The sequence below is a fragment of the Phoca vitulina genome, unplaced genomic scaffold, assembly GCF_004348235.1.
Source record: "Phoca vitulina isolate PV1807 unplaced genomic scaffold, GSC_HSeal_1.0 scaffold100, whole genome shotgun sequence".
Taxonomy (NCBI): domain Eukaryota; kingdom Metazoa; phylum Chordata; class Mammalia; order Carnivora; family Phocidae; genus Phoca; species Phoca vitulina.
The window spans coordinates 503842-519568 of NW_022589803.1; the positions used below are offsets into that span (position 1 = coordinate 503842).

At 45.4% G+C, this 15727-nt stretch overlaps 1 protein-coding gene across 2 annotated transcripts in view; it reads left to right on the forward strand.

Annotated features, from left to right (window-relative positions):
- The window catches only part of SPECC1L (sperm antigen with calponin homology and coiled-coil domains 1 like), a 126993-nt gene that overhangs the window by 107195 nt on the left and 4071 nt on the right, over positions 1–15727 (forward strand). The window lies entirely within an intron of this gene.

A 15727-nucleotide genomic window follows, 5' to 3' on the forward strand; every position in this document is an offset into this window, starting at 1 on the left:
ATATTTGGTAGAATTCCCTAGTGAAGTCATCTTTACTGGTTGTCTTTGTAGGAACATTTTTAACTACAAAATCCAGTTTCTTTATTAGAGACATAGGGCTATTCAGATTATCTGTTTCTTCTTGAGTGAGGTTTGGCTAGTTGTGTCTTTCAAGGAATCTGTTCATTTCATCTGAGTTGTAGAATTTATTGGCATAACGTTGTTCATAATATTCCCGTCTCCTAGGTATCTGTAGAATCTGAAGTGTTATCTCTGCTCTCATTCCTGATAACACAACTTATGTATTCTCCCTTTCTTCCTTATTAATCTAGCTGGAGGTTTATAAAATTTATCTTCTCAATGAACCAGTTTTTTAATTTATTTTCTTTATTATTTCTCTTTTTCTATTTCATTTCTTTTTGCTCTGGTCTTTATTATTTCCTTTCTTCTGCTTACTATTTGGGTTTTAGTTGCTCTTTTTCTTTAGTTTCTTAAGGTAGAGTTGTCATCATTTGAAGCTTTTCTTCTTTTTTGCTGTAGACACTTCTTGCTAGAGTACTCATTTAATGGCATCCCACAAATTTTGATTCATTTTCATTCAGTTCAGAATACTTTTCTGTTTTGATTTCTTCTCTGATCCATGGATTATTTAGAAGTATTTCATTTAGTTTCCAAACACTTGAGGATTTTTCAGAGATATTTCTGTTACTGATTTCTAACTAAATTTGATGATGGTCAGAATGTACTTTCTATGACTCGGATCCTTTTAAATTTATTGAGACTCATTTTGTGGCGCAGAATGTGGTCTATCGTTTAAGAAAATGCTAGTCCGCTGTTGTTGGAGAAAGGCTCTATAAATGTTAATTAGATACCATTCATTGACTGTTGATCATATCTTCTGTATCTCTATTTTCTAGCTACCTAGTCTATCCATTTTTGAGCAAAGAATATTGCAATCTTTTGATTATAGTTGTAGATTTCTCTACTTCTCCTTGTAGTTTTAACAATGTATTCTAAAACTGTTACCAGTACATAAATATGAAGGGTTATGTCCTCTTGAGAAATTTACCTCGGCCATTATGAAGTGACCTTCTTTATCCGTGAGAATATTCTGTGCTGTGAAATCCTTGTTTTATATTAATATAGCCACTCTTTCTCTTGATTACATTTAGTGTAGTATATATGTCTGTAGTGTGTACTTTTTGCAGGTAGCACATAGTCGAGTATAACCATATTTTTAAAGTTACTCTTCTAATGATTATTCTAGGTATTACAATACACATTTAAGGTTGATTTATCCCAGTTGATGTAAGGTGTCCCAGTTGATCTAAGGTTTTTCTGACTTAATATGGTAAAATATAGCAACTTTTGCTCTAATGTAGGTCCTTTTCTTCCCTCTTCCTTTGTGCTGTTATTGTCATATGTATTATATTTATCTGTGTTATAAACCCAGTAGTATAGTACTATAATTATTGCTTTATTAATTGTTATGGTTTTTTAAAAAAATAAAAGAGGAAAACAGATGAGAACAATTTTAGGCATGAGGGCTACAGACTCCCACTGTTCTTACCTGAAATTATTTGCCTTTGATTCATTTCCAGAGCCCTGAAATTATTATTTTTGACAATTTCGTCCAGTTTTATGTTTGTTTTTTAGAGAGAGGAATTGTTGACCTCTGCTCCACCACAGCTGGAAGTTTCCTCACATGCTTCCTTTTTGGATTTCTTTTCCTCCGACCCTCTTTCACTAAGCAACAACAACAAAGGAGCACTTAGCCTTTCTTCTCCCAGAATTGTGTGTCCCCGTGGACTGAAGAGTCCATAGAGTAAGAACTAATGGACAGAAAAATAGCTCAGTACCCCCCAGCTTCCTTTGAAATATTAGACTGTCTGTAGACAAATAGAAAAGGAAGTTCTCGTAATAAATTTATGAAGTGTTCATATGATAACTTGCTAGTGGCTACCTGGGTGGCCCAGGCACCTGGCGTTTGCCACGCTCCCTTGGGCCACTTTGCATTTCCAGTATTCCAAAACTTGTGGGATGAGTGAATTCTCTGTATAAAGTAGCTTTCCTTACCTGAAAAGCTCATGTTTCTTGTGATTCCTCTTGTACACTGCATGCTGAGACAGGGAATAGAGAAGGGTCCCCTGTACCTGTGACCCCCGGCCCCTGCTCTGTCCAGTGCTGTCCAAATGGTATTTCCATTAATACACCCCTTCCTTTTCGGAGAGGTCTTCAGTCTCTCATGCCAGAAACATCATGGAGTGCCTCTTCCCCCCCCAGTCCTTCCTTCCCTGTCTTCCCTTTCCACTTTCCTAGTGTCCTCTCTTTGTGATTCCAGTTAGGACTGAGGCAGGGGAGGGTGGAATGGGAGAGGTCAGGAAAGCTGGGAGTTCTGCCAGTAGATAGAGTGCAGTTAAAATAATACATTTGGAATGCCTGATAGTCAACGCAAAGCTTAGATGGTTTCACTTCCTCTTCTATAACTGGAATCTTAGGTCACAGGAATGACTTCCCAAAGTTAAAAAATAAAAAGGTGCAGGCAGTAGATAAGGGTTTTGATCTGAATTGAATCTAGGTTGAAAGTCTAATTTTTTTTTTTTCATTTTACATTGTCAGTTTGGTTGGAAACTTAAGTTTCCATACAGAAAGATCTTATTGTTTGTAAATATCACTGTGTTCCAAGGGTTAAAAATACTTGAACAAAGGGAAAGGGAATGGCAGGTTTGTAGTCCCACCCGGTCTTTATGCAGACTTGCATATACCCACCCGCTCTCTCCATGCAGCCATTCACGCTGCCACAGCCTGGTCATTCTGGGCCTTCTTGTCCGGGAAGCTGGCGGCAGCCCGGCGTGAAGTTCACATGTCTACGCAGAGCTCTTATCTCAGGGCTCCTCACGGGCCTGTGTTCTCTGCTGCACACAGCGGACGTTAGGCAGATGGCCTCATGGTCACAGTGGAGTGAAAGAGTGGTTTCCTGTTTTCAGGGGATTCCTTTGAATGCCAAACATAGCAGCTGGGAAACAAAGTTTTCCCAGAATCACAATGTACTTCTTGGGTTCTGTTTAAACATAATTTGACAGTCATGGTTAACATCTATTTCCAGAAATGTCAAGGCTGTAATTTTTTAAAATTAATTGCTTAATAGCATTACGATATGCCCGTTTGATCCATGTTCGCGTGTGCGGTAGGTGACACTACCCAGTCAAGATTGCCCCCCAGCTGACACCAGTTCTTAAGGTGCTGATGCTTACATTTCTCATTGCGAGCATCTTTCGGAGCTGCATTCAGGGCCCTTGAATGTGGAAAGATACTCAGGAATGGTGGGCTGCACCCAGCGATAGCAGTCTCACGTGTACCTGTCGTGACTTCATCGACAGAATGGGCCTGTGGAAGTGTGAGAAGTGAGAGGGACCTGAGGAGTTTGAACAGAGCCAGAGAGGCCTGTCATTCTCCTTAACTCTGGGTTCTCTTCCTCGTCCCCTCGTTCTTTCCCCCATTGAATTCCCACCCATAGAGAAAATCTGCTGAATGTAGGAACATGGTTTGATTGCCTGTGCTCTTGGTTAGCTGTAAAGTAATTGTCACAGGAGTTTGTTGCTTAGATAAAATTTGAGGTACTTAATCTGAATCAGCACCCACAATTCCACTCTCAGAAGTTGGAGAACATCAGACTTGAGATGACCCCTAGGAACCCCGCAGGTGTGGTTTCACGTCTCAGGTGACGGAACTGCAAATCGGGGAAGTGGCAGGCTTGCCTGAGATCATACACCTGGGCCTCCGGACACCCAGCCTGGGCTCTTGCCACTAACCACCCTGTCTCCCCAGCAGGGTCCCAGGCTCTTCACTAAGTTTCCAGTAAATGGGTATTTTTCTTATGAGTAATGCCGAGAAATAGAGGAGAAATCAGATAAGTAACATTTTCAGGAGCTGCTTCGTTATTTTGCTAAAAGCAGAATCATTAGATTATTCGGGTCAAATAATCTTTATATATCAGATAGCACACACAGTCCTTTACTGCCTGACATCATGAGAAAATTGTGTGTGTGTGTGTGTGTGTGTGTGTGTTTCATTCACTTTGGTTGTGTTGCCAGCATAACAATATGAAGTCTACAGAGGAGTTGAAATTTGACAGGTTAATTTTGTTATATACATGATGCTCTGGCTTTTCACAAATGAGTTTAGCCTGAGGTCATTCAGGAAATTTAGGGTGACCTCTCTGTTTGTAGAAGCAGGTAATTTGTAAAGATGCTCTGTTGCTGCCTCATGATATATAATTATGGAAAGGGTAATTAACCATTAGATACTGGAGGGAGGAGGAAAAACAAACTAGTTTCCTTTCCAAAAGGGCTCTTTAGATCCAGGAGAAAGGAGGCTGGTCTAGTTACCTACTGCTGCATAACAAACACCACCCCAAAAAGTTAATGGCTTAAAATAATGATGACATTTATTTAGCCCATAAATCTACAGTTTGGGTGGAGCTTAGTGGGGACAGCTCATCTCTGCTCCATTCAACTTCATCTGAGGCTCCTGCCCTCCTCATGTCTGGTGGCTGATGGTAGCTGAGATTTTCACTGGGCTTCCTAACGGCACGCTGGCTGTGTTCCAGGGCAAATGACCCGAGAGAGATGGGCAGTAGCCCCTCATCTTTTATGACCTAGTCTTGGGGGTCATGCAGCATCTCTTCTGCCACATTCTGTTTGTCGAGGCAGGCACAAAAGCCTGTCCAGTTGCAAGGGGAAGGGAGCTAGATTCCACCTCCTGATGGGATGCAGCAAGGTTCTGGAGAGGATATAGGGCCAGAAGTACTGCTGTGGCCTTTTTCGAAAAATCCAGTCTGCCACAGAGACTGTTGTTTTTTATTTAAGTAGAACAGCCAATAACATGACATTAACCTGGCATAACCTTATAATGATATTTTTAAAAATACTGCCTCACAGGTGAGAGGGAACCTGGATAGAGTAGGGGCAGTCTGGCAAAGAAGTCTACCTTATGAAAGCTAGATGCATTTGCCTGTATAGGTCTGTGTAGCAAATCACGCAGCACCCTGAGAACTCGGGGATATGACTGTCCGCCTTCTCAGAGCCACCCAGGGTGTGGGTTCCATCAGAGTCAGTTGGACTGTGTCTGGTTCCACCGCGGTTTAACCCGGAACTACATTCAGGTACGGCACTCTGAAATACTGGGAAGAAGTACAAAACTTAAAAACGGAGAGAACCTAGGTGGCACCTAAATGTGTTTGTGGCCCTGAGATCCCTTGTTTGAAAAAAACAGATGCATTGAGGTAGAATTGACATATAATCAACTGCACATATTTAAAGTCTACGATTTGATGACTTTGGCCTGTGAAACCGTCCCCACACATGGTGAGTATATCGAGGTCCACAGAAGATTCCTTAAGCCTCTTTGTATCCTCTTCATCCTGCCTTTTCCCACTGCCGCCCCCAGGCAGCCATGATCTACTGTCACTGAGTAGTGTTCGCATTTTTTATAATTTGGTATAAATGGGATCATAGCGTGTATAATTTGGGGAGGGTTCTGGCTTCTGTCACTTAGCATAATGATTGTGAGATTTATTCATATTGTGTATATCAATAATTCATTTCCTTTTTTTTTTTTCCTGAAGAGCAAGTCCATTTTATGGAAACATCACCATTTGTTTATCCATTCAGCTGTTCCTAGACATTGGGTTGTTTCCAGTTATTGCTTCTAAGTAAAGCTCCTGTGAACATTCATGTGCAGGTGTTTGCATAGACGTCTGAAAAGTGGATTGGCTGGATCATGTGGTAGCTATAGGTGTCACTCTTTAAGAATCTGCCAGACGGTCTTCCAAAGTGGCTGCATCAGCAGTGTGGGAGAGTTCCAGTTCCTTTACATCCTCACCAAGACTTCGTGTGGTCGGCCTCCAGCTGTTGTAATAACTGTGTGGTGATATCTCATCGTGGTTTTAATTTTCCAGTCACCTGGGAACTAATGGTGTTGAGCATCTTTCCGTGTGCTTGTTTGCCATCCATGTATCTTCTTCCACAAAGTGCCTGTGCACAAGCAGAATGGTCGTTAAATACAAGGAAGGATATGATGCAGTCTAGAGCATGACCTTTGCCCTCAGGGAACTTTCGAAGTTATTTCTGAAACGTAATAATATTTCCAGGCCTTTTAAAATGATGCCTTAACCTTTTTAATGACTCAGATTTGTAATCATAAACATTCATGACTGTACTGTGTAGAATCCAGTTTTGAGTGGCCTTTACTTCTGCTGCCTCATATCCCTCCTTATGACCCTCAACCCTCTCTATCTGGCTGCATCCTAATGTGTATTTTACCAGGAAACGACAAAAAGTGCCTGTGACCAACTTGCATGCAAAACAAAACCAGAAAAGTATGGGGTCAGGAGTAAAGCGCCACGTACAGGGCCCCAGCGGCACGTAGGCTCCTCCCCTCCCTTGTGACAGCATCATGTTCTCCCACTGGTGGTATCTGGTTATGTTTGGTCCAGGGTAAAGTGTTTCACCATTTCCCTTCACATTTACTACACTAATGGGAAGGTAAGTAAACCACTGAGTTTGGGTGTACAAGAGGGTGATACCTGTTTTTGGATGTTTTGCCATTTTCCCTCTGCCAAAATGATACCTTATAGGTGTAGAAACAAATACCCTGAAAGATTTAAAAGAACACTTTAATTCCGGCCCTAAGCAGTAAGATAAGTTCCTCTTAAGGTGAGCACTCTATTGAGCATCTCTTTCCCGAGATCATTTCCTTCCCAAGCTACTGAAAGACCACACCCACTTCATATCCACGCTGCCTTGTACTTTGGTGTCCTGGGTCAGACCAGGTACATTCCCTGTGATTTCAGAAATAGAAGTGCCATGCCAGGGCAGACCAGTAGTCTTTCTAGGCTCATGTTTTGTCTGGGGATGTATCAGAGGGTGTTCTCAGGGGCAGGCGATTCTCCCTTGAAACGTGAGTACCAGGAAGATGACGATGCATCCAAATGGGCACCTTCCCTGCTAGGGGCTTGCCACCAGTGCCCTGGTCTAAATCTTTGTTCTGTGTAGGATTAATGATGCAGTCTCTGTGTGGTAGTATCCTTTTGTGCATAAATTACATTTTTCAAATTTAAGGTGTTTGGATGAGTCTAGGTATGTTTTGTGTCTATCCTTCATGCTTTATAAGTACTGTCTTCTAGCAGCCCTCATTTTTAGAAGCTGAAGCATTTTTTGTTTGTTTGTTTGTTTTTTAAGACCTACCTCCGTACTGAAGCTTTCAGATCCTCTGGACCTTTTTTCCTAAATTTCTCTACATTCTCTCAGAGTTTTCTTAAACGAGCACGTTATTCAGCAAACCTTTGTGAAGTGCCTGAAGAGTGTGCTAGGTTTTCAGGTCAGTGCTTGGCAAAAACACTCTTTGAGAGAGGGAAACGGAGTCATATGCGTGCCGTTTGTTGCAGTAGGCACAGGGGAGACATGTGACAGAAGTCCGTGTGACTGTCACAGAGCCATCAGACCTGCATCTCTGGCCCAGACAGCAGGTGTCCCGAAGTTCCAGGGTGTGAACTAGAGGAGAGGGACTTGGAACCAGCATGGCTGTCTTCTGGTACTCCAGGGCCTCTCCTGGGGCGGGGACAGCAGTCTGCTGTCTCATGCTTGTTTGGTCTGGAAGGTGGAATCAGCACCATCTCGGGGGAGGAGGGAAAGGATATGCTGAGCTCCAGCCGAAGGAGCTGTTCCATGTACCTCACAGACTCTGTCTTACAAATCCTCATAACTGGGTTATCTTTCCTATTTTGCGGAGAGAACGGAGACTCCTGCGAGGTAAACTGCCCCCACAGTCTTGGAGCTAGTAGGGACTAACCCCAACATTCAAAGCCCAGGTCCGAGGGACTCGTTCAAACCCATGATGCCTCTGTCACACCATTCTGCTTTTCCAGAGCGGTGGCTTTCACATCGGTATAAAGAATTTCCTAAGACTTAAAATGGAGAAGCAGTCAGCCTTGTAAAGAGCTTGTTCCTGTCACCTTTTCCTCAGAGAAGGCATCTGAACAGGGTGTTTGTGTGAGCCATGGCTTCTTCTATTGGGCAGCCTTCAAGGCGCACAGCACCCAGATTACCCTGCATCCATCTGTTTTAGAGCCTGAGTACAAAATTGGTGGCATTTGTCTCAAGGGTAAACTAAAGGAGGCCATCCCAAGGATGTTTTGGAATGCCTAATTTTCTTGCCCTCAAACACACAAATTCTCAGGGAAGCTGTTGGGGGTTAGGACAAGGAGACACAGCTTCTCTCCTCCTCCTCTGCCAATCCCTTCCCCAGAGCACACACCATGGTAAATGTTGCTTGAGGATTACTGTGAGTGTTTCCTTTAGTTCAAATTGCATTTTAGTGAGTAATAACCCCTGCCAAAGCTAAACAAAAGCTAGAAAAGGCAGGACTAATTCCTGAGCTCCTCATAAGACTGCTCACAACATACCCAGGGCTCATGAATCAGCTGTGACCTAGCCATCGGCTCTTGCCTGCCATCCCTTCCTAGTGGTAGTTTTCCTGAATTTTCAAAAAGCAGGCATCCTGGTTCCTGTGAAAGGTCTCCCTTTGGAGGGGTTTATGGGAAACGCAGGGACGTTAATCCCGTCTCTTAGGGTGACATTTGCTAACTAATTCTGAATTGTTCCCCCAAAATAGGTTCATTTGACTGAAACAATTTATAGCACATTAAACCCAAAATGTTGTTGTTATTGTACCTTAGATTTTGCTTTTGTGAAGTTTCAGTACCGTTGGAGCTGTATCCTAGAAGTGTGCTTGCTACTTTGGGCAACATCATTGTGGTTAAACCTGGCTGCCTCACCCAGAGAACCATGGCAGCTTCCCTCTCCTGACTTTGGAGCAGCCGTGCACAGAGAATGATTTAATGTTTATTGTTTGTTTTTAAGAAAAAAAAAAATTTTTTTTTTTTAAGATTTTATTTATTTGTGAGAGAGAGCATGAGAGGGAGGAGGGTCAGAGGGAGAAGCATACTCCCTGCTGAGCAGGGAGCCTGATGTGGGACTCAATCCCTGGACTCCAGGATCATGACCTAAGCCGAAGGCAGTCGCTTAACCAAATGAGCCACCCAGGCGCCAAGAAATTTTTTTTTAAGTAGGGCCATTAATATTCCCATAAAACCCACTCTTGAATCATTACATTTAAGCAACATAACTGTTCAATGAACACTCTAGGATAAGTTGGCTGCTTATGAGATCTACTCAGTGTATAGAGTTTATTGAGCGTGAACTACTTCAGAACATCTACCAGTTTTTGTTTTTGTTTTTTTTGGGGGGGTTGTTGTTGTTCCAGCCATTTTTAAGTCTACAGTTCAGGGACATTAAAGTTCATTCATGGTATTCACTACTGTCTGGTTCCAGAACTCTTCCTCACCCCAAAGGGAAACCCCCATACCCATTAGCAGTCACTCCGTATTTCTGGCCCCTGGCAACCAGTAATCTGCTTTCTGTCTCTGAACCTCACCAGTTTGGTTACTACATATAAATGGAGTCATACAACAAACATGTGGCCTATGTGTCTAGCTTTCACCTGGCAGAACGTTTCAAGATTTATCCACGTTGTAACATGTGTCAGTACTTCATTTTATTTTAAGGGCTCAAAAAGATTCCATTGTGTGGACATACCACATCACGTTTATCTGTTTTTCTCATTGGTGGACATTTGTTGCGTGGTTGTTTCCACGTTTTGGCTGTTGTGAGTAATGCTGCTATGGACATTCCTGTGCAGGGATTAGTTTCAACACTGGTGTTCACTTCTTTGAGGTGTTTGCCCAGACTGGAAGTGCTAGGTCATCCGGCAGTTCTCTGTGTGACTTGCCGAGGGACTGCCGCAGCGGATGCAGCATTTTGCATTCCCACCAGCAGTGTACAATTTCATTTCTTTACATCCTCGCCAGTACTTGTTACTCCATTTTGTAAAATAATATGCATCGTATTGGATATGAAGTGGTAGCTCTTGGTGGTTTTGATTTGCATTTCCTACTGACTAATGGAGTTGAGTATCTTCTTGTGTGCTGTTGGCTGTCCATTTGTCGTCTTTGAAAAAATGTCTGTTCAGATCCTTTGCCCGTTTTGCATTTGGGCAGTTGGGTTGTTTGTCTTTCAGTTGGGTTGTTGAGTTGTAGCTTGGTTTGTTTTTCATGGAAATTTTCAGATACCCACTAAAGTAATGAGAGTGGTAAAGCGACCCTGAGCACATGTCCCCCGGGCACAAGTCATTGCACCTGGTCCTCGCGCTCTCCACCCACACCTGGAGGTTTCCAGAACAACTCCCAGCCCTTTAATGTCATCTCACATTTAGTTTAAACTTCCCGATTGAAACATGATTTTATAGTTGGTTTGCTAGAATGAAGATCCAGATAAGGTTCATACTTTGCATTTGGATAATAAACTTCTTTTAGTCAGTTTTAATCTTAAATTTCTCTCTTCTTTTCCCCCCTTTCAGTTTGTCTTCTTGAAGGAACTGGATCATGTATCTTACAGAACTTGTACATTTTAGGTTTCGCTTACAACATCCCTGTGGTGTTCTCCCCTGGTATAAGCTAGAAGATAGAACTAGAGGTTAGATCTGATTCCAGTTCTAGTTCTTGGCAGAAACACCTCAGTTGTGGAGTTGTGTCCATTCTCTCCAGGTAGAACAGAGCAGGACCGGCTCTCTCTCTCTGAGACGGCCCTGGCCACTCATCATCGTTGCCAAGTGATGCCATTCCATTTCTGTCAGTCACTCCTGCTTCATTGGATTCCTCTTCACAGACAAACTCCTTTGTCAGCTGTTTAATTGCCTTGCTGTCCAGTTGGGTCAGGAAAGTTCCATCCAGTGCTTGATCCTCTCCCTTGATTTCCCAGCACTTAGGATCATGAGTGGTTTCCAAGCTGGGCTGGGTGTGCTTCTGTGAGCATCATCATGAACTCCCAGATTTGACCTTTTAAATAATGTTCCCATCCACTGCACTTCCACCCGCCGTCAGTCTTTAGATCAGTGGTCCTGACTCAGGTCATCTGGGGACCTTTAACAAAAATAATGTCCAGACAACTGGGTCAGCCTCTCTGGGGTAGAGCTGAGCATGTTGCCTTGAAAAGGCCCTGCAGGTGATTCTGATGCACAGCGAAGATTGAAGGTCCTTGTTGGAACCCCCTCCCTGACAAGGGGCACAAGATGCAGAGCCCTGTCTTCAGGATTGCTGGCTCACCCTGGGCTGTCTGCCCTGGCTTGCTTCCTTACTCTCACTTCACCACATAGTCCCAGTACCTGGACTTCATGATAAGCAAGCCTCATGGACATGTGCTGCCTGCCCTTCTTCTCCTCCCCTCCTCTCCTTTCCCCTGACCTGGAGCAGAGCTTGGCTAAACTTCATAAGGGAGACCGCACTAAAGTCCCCAGGGCAACACCCTTAGATCTGCAGCCAGAGTGGGCCTACCAGTCTACACCGTGGCAACCCTGGGCACCAAGCAGGTTTTTGCTTGTTAACTTCCAGGGTCTTCTGGGGCCTTCTGTATTTAACACTACCGGCAGTGGTAAATACTGTCTCTTGATGTTTTTTCCCTCTCTTTTAGACATCACACCCCCTTACCATACCACACAAAAAAATATACCCCAGATTTCCCTCCAGACCTTGCCCCCTGGCCTGGGGCTGAGGCAACTGGGTAGGGGTTTTGTTTGTAATTCACTTGTACCTCCTGAAGGCTGGGCTGTGGACCCCCAGCAGGTGGCATTCCCAGTATCTTCAGTCAAGGGCAGGACCCTGCCTCTCTGCCTGTGTTTGGGCCTGTGACACCACTGTCAACAGTTGAGATGGGCCTAAGGAAGTCGGTGTGAGCAGAGAGATGAATCATGATGTTTGGCTTCTTGCCCTATGCCCATAAAAGTGGCATTTCCTTAAATAGATCAGAACCTTAATAACTATTTAAAGAACATGTGGTATTAGGGGGTGTATTTTATGGCCTTTAATTAAACTTCAGACAAATTAAAACATTTTTAACGATGTTTTATGACATTTTTTATCCTTTTCCGTGGAGATTTGTGTAATTTTTTCGCTCACTTACCCCACTCCCTCAACTCTCAGTGCATACAAGGGCACACCAAAGTGGGGCCACGTGAAGGCTGTAGGCAGAGGACAGCATCATATCTTAGTCATAGGAGCAGGTGAAGGCTTCTGGCCCAGCTCAGGAAGGAGCAAGTGGGAAACGCCCAGCTGGTCCTGTGGAGGGGTGTGAGGTGTTGGGCGATTTTACGAGTCTATGTCTTGAATTTTTATGATAGTGAAAAGGACAGCAGATGGGCTTGTGAAGCAGGCCACGTCCATCTTCCCTGTGAGATCTCTTAGTGGACATTTCCTGGATGGGAGGTCCTGGATGGGAGGATGTGCGCCTGTAGGAGAAAATGTGGCAGAGCACCTCATTTGAGTCTGTGCTGAATGCTTTCTTGAACTTTTGTTGACACATATCATAACCATCTCCTTTTTGTCCGCCTAATCCAAACATAGACTTACCTGAAAGAGTAGAAAAATCCTGAGTTGACCTGAAAACCAAATGCAAAATCTGAATTCATTAATTAGAAACTTACATTACAGTTACTAGTATGTTCCATTGTCCCTATTTTAAAAAGAAAATTGTTCCCTTCTTACAGAGCTTGGCACCATTGCCTGTGAATAGTGAGCAATAGAAAGTTCTTCCATTAGTGTGCATATTCCCCTCAAAACACCCATTTTGGGGCTTTAAGAATAGTTTATTTTAAAGGTGTTGGCTGGCCTGCTTGAAGCAGCCATCCATGTAGGGGTCAGGACCTGTGTGGGTGGAAGGCCCTTGACCCTCCGCAGCCCCTGCGCTGATCTGCAAAATGTAAATGGGCCCTTCTGCCCAGAGAGAAGTGCACTTGGGCTTTACAGTCAAGGGTTTTTCCTTATGCACCGAAAAATGCCGCTTTTTAAAAATAGTCCATTTCTAGACAACCTTTGTGAAACAAACATGTCAAAAAGCATATCTGTGAATGTCATAAGACCATTACGGATAATTGAACTTTGCGATGAGGTGGCTTCTTAAACCTAAATTAATAGCCGCGGAATCAAGAGCTCCACAGAGGAAGCCAGGGGACTTTTCTAGCACCCTTTTCGGCCTCAGAGAACCGGATTTGTTGTTTATATAGACTTTTCTCTGTTCAATCTGCATTATTTCCCAGTAGTTTGATTTTGCAGCCCTGATCCTCAAAAACAGTGAAACAAGCAGTGAGATGGGGAGTGGAGGGCACAGGGCCAGTGCTGTTGTGGTGGCTTGGGGTGGTGGCAGCCTTGCCTGGGGCCTGCTTTCTCAGATGTTAGGCTTTTCTCCACTTCCCTTGAAGCCCCAGCCTCATTTTCCCCCAGGGTGTCTCGGGATGGGTGAGGAGGTGGAGGGACAGGGGTGGGCAGAGCACTCAGAGGCCTCACTTGGATTCGGTGCGTTGTGGCCTCGCTGTCCCCTGCAGGGTACAGTGCCCAGCCTGGCTCCCTCCAACTGGTGGAGGCTGAGACACCTGCCAGCCTGCCTGGGCTTGGACTTCGGAAGTTTGGTTGTCAGGTACTTCAAAGTTAACTCCCCCTACCCTGGAACTCGAGAAACCATTGTTCCTCATTGTTTAAATTTCTTTGGCATGTTTTGTAAATGAAGTCGCTGCTCTGCCTGGAGGTTCCAGGCTTGAGGTCAGGTTTGTGTTGAGGAAGCTGGGGAAGGCTGGGGTTCCCACAGCTGGGGAGCTGGGGCGCAGCCGTTTCCTCTGCTGTAGGAGCCTCTGGCCTGCGGCGCGGGGAGGCCAGGCACGTAGGCGGCTCTGCCAGACGCCTGCCTTTCAGGGAGCTGGAGAGGGGGCTGCGGCGGCAGGAAGTGGAGATTTGTTTTCTTCCAGAAATGAATGTGGCCTCCGGGGGCAAGGGCTGGGAGTCCTCAGCGGCCACATGTTGCCGCCGGCCTCACACAGGGCTTGGACAAGCCAGTAAGAGGCTGCTTGCCCTGTCGTCTGTGCGATGGTACGAGGTGCCCTCGGCTCTTTGATCAGGGCACTTGTCTGGAGATCTGGTCGGGTTCCTAGGAGGAGCATGGCCGGGCTTGGGACGGGACTGAGTTTGAATAACCACCCAAATCAGCTCTGGAACCTGGGCCTCCTTATCTAAAACTGCTCCTGGGTGATGGTGGGATTAAGATGATACCCTGTCCTCCCTGCTGCCGGCCCAGCACCTTGGACAGGTCACTTCCCTTCCCTGGTTCCAGTTTCCTCCCAGCTGGCACCGACACCCCTGGCTGGCTGCTTTCTGAGATTCCGATGAGATGAAGGAGGCCCGTTTGCTCTGGCAGCGATCAGCAGTAACTCTCGGACACTGCTGGTTGCACCCTCACAGGAGGCAGGGACTGTCATTGTCCGCCGGAGAGGGGGCCTGTCAGGGTTGGGACAGGAATGCTTGCCTGGGCTGTGTCTTCGTGGCCAGGAAGTGGGGGAACTGCAGCCTGGAGGTAGGGAGGACCTGCCCAGCCCCGGTGGCCGGGGAAGGGTTGGCGGGCTCACTCATAGAGGCCAAGTCAGATGGCCCTGAAAGCTTGCTGAGACCTTCCCTGGGACTCTTGGCAGGTTTGCATCCTTTTGTGCTTTAATCTGGTAATTTTCCTCACCACAGTTTCTGAACAATGCTTTCAGGCCAGATTGGTGAGACTGGCCGCCCCAGATAATCGGGTTACCAAGGGGAAATGACCTCTGGAATGATAGCCCACAGAGCTGCCCCCTTTTTGAAGGCTTGTGCTTGAGTGGAAGCCCCCCCAGAGGGCAGCATTCTGGGTGTCTGCAGTCAGGGGCCAGAGAAACCATTTCAGTGACGAGGCCGATGAAAAGATCAGCCCCACTCTATTCCATGCTACTCGCTCTTTTTGTAAGGGGACTGACCGCAAGCTGTGAGTCTGGATTAAGACTGTTTTCCCGGAAGGGCCACTTGCCCAACCTGGTCCTATCCTCCCCACCTGCCCCCGTCCATGAGCCCCAGGTCCCCTACTTCGTGTGAGGACCTAACAGTTTGTAAACCTGGGGTGAGGGATGGTAGAGTTTGTAAAACCCTATACACATACGCACAGTATTTGGATCGCTGTGATCGCTTGTCCCTGGGAGGAGTGGCAACCTGTATCCAGGAGTGGGGGGGTTGCCTTCACTAATAAAGTCTGGGCTTCCCAGTACCCGAGGAGCTAACCCTTGATGCAGCTGAAGTCTGCGTGAAAGAAACAGTGGGGCCTCAGACAAGAGGTGTTTGGGAAGTGCTCTCTTTTTCAGTCTGTGGCATTTACATAAAGTGTGTGAATTTCCAAAATTTAACTGGAGTTTCAACTTCAAAAGGATTTTTGCAAATAAAGGTAAAGGCTCCATAATAGCCAAACTGTGTTATCATATGGTCAACTATTTCCGACTATGTTACTTTTATAGTTGCAAATAATTTACTATGAATGTGGAAAGAGACACCTCTTCCAAGAAAGTCGAGGTGATGCGTGGAGAGGCTCTGTGGGAAAGCACACAGCCCCAGCATCAGTTGGCTCCCAGTGTCTCCTAAGGCAAGAAGGCAGCTGTTGACGTCCTCAGAACACAGAGGTTTTGATGGACTGTAAATCTGTGCCTAGAGCCCTAACGGGAGGTCAGGCGGAATCATAACTTCTTAACATAGCACTTTTGCTCCCCAGGGCCCCACGAGGCTGCAGAGCTGCCAGACCAGCTC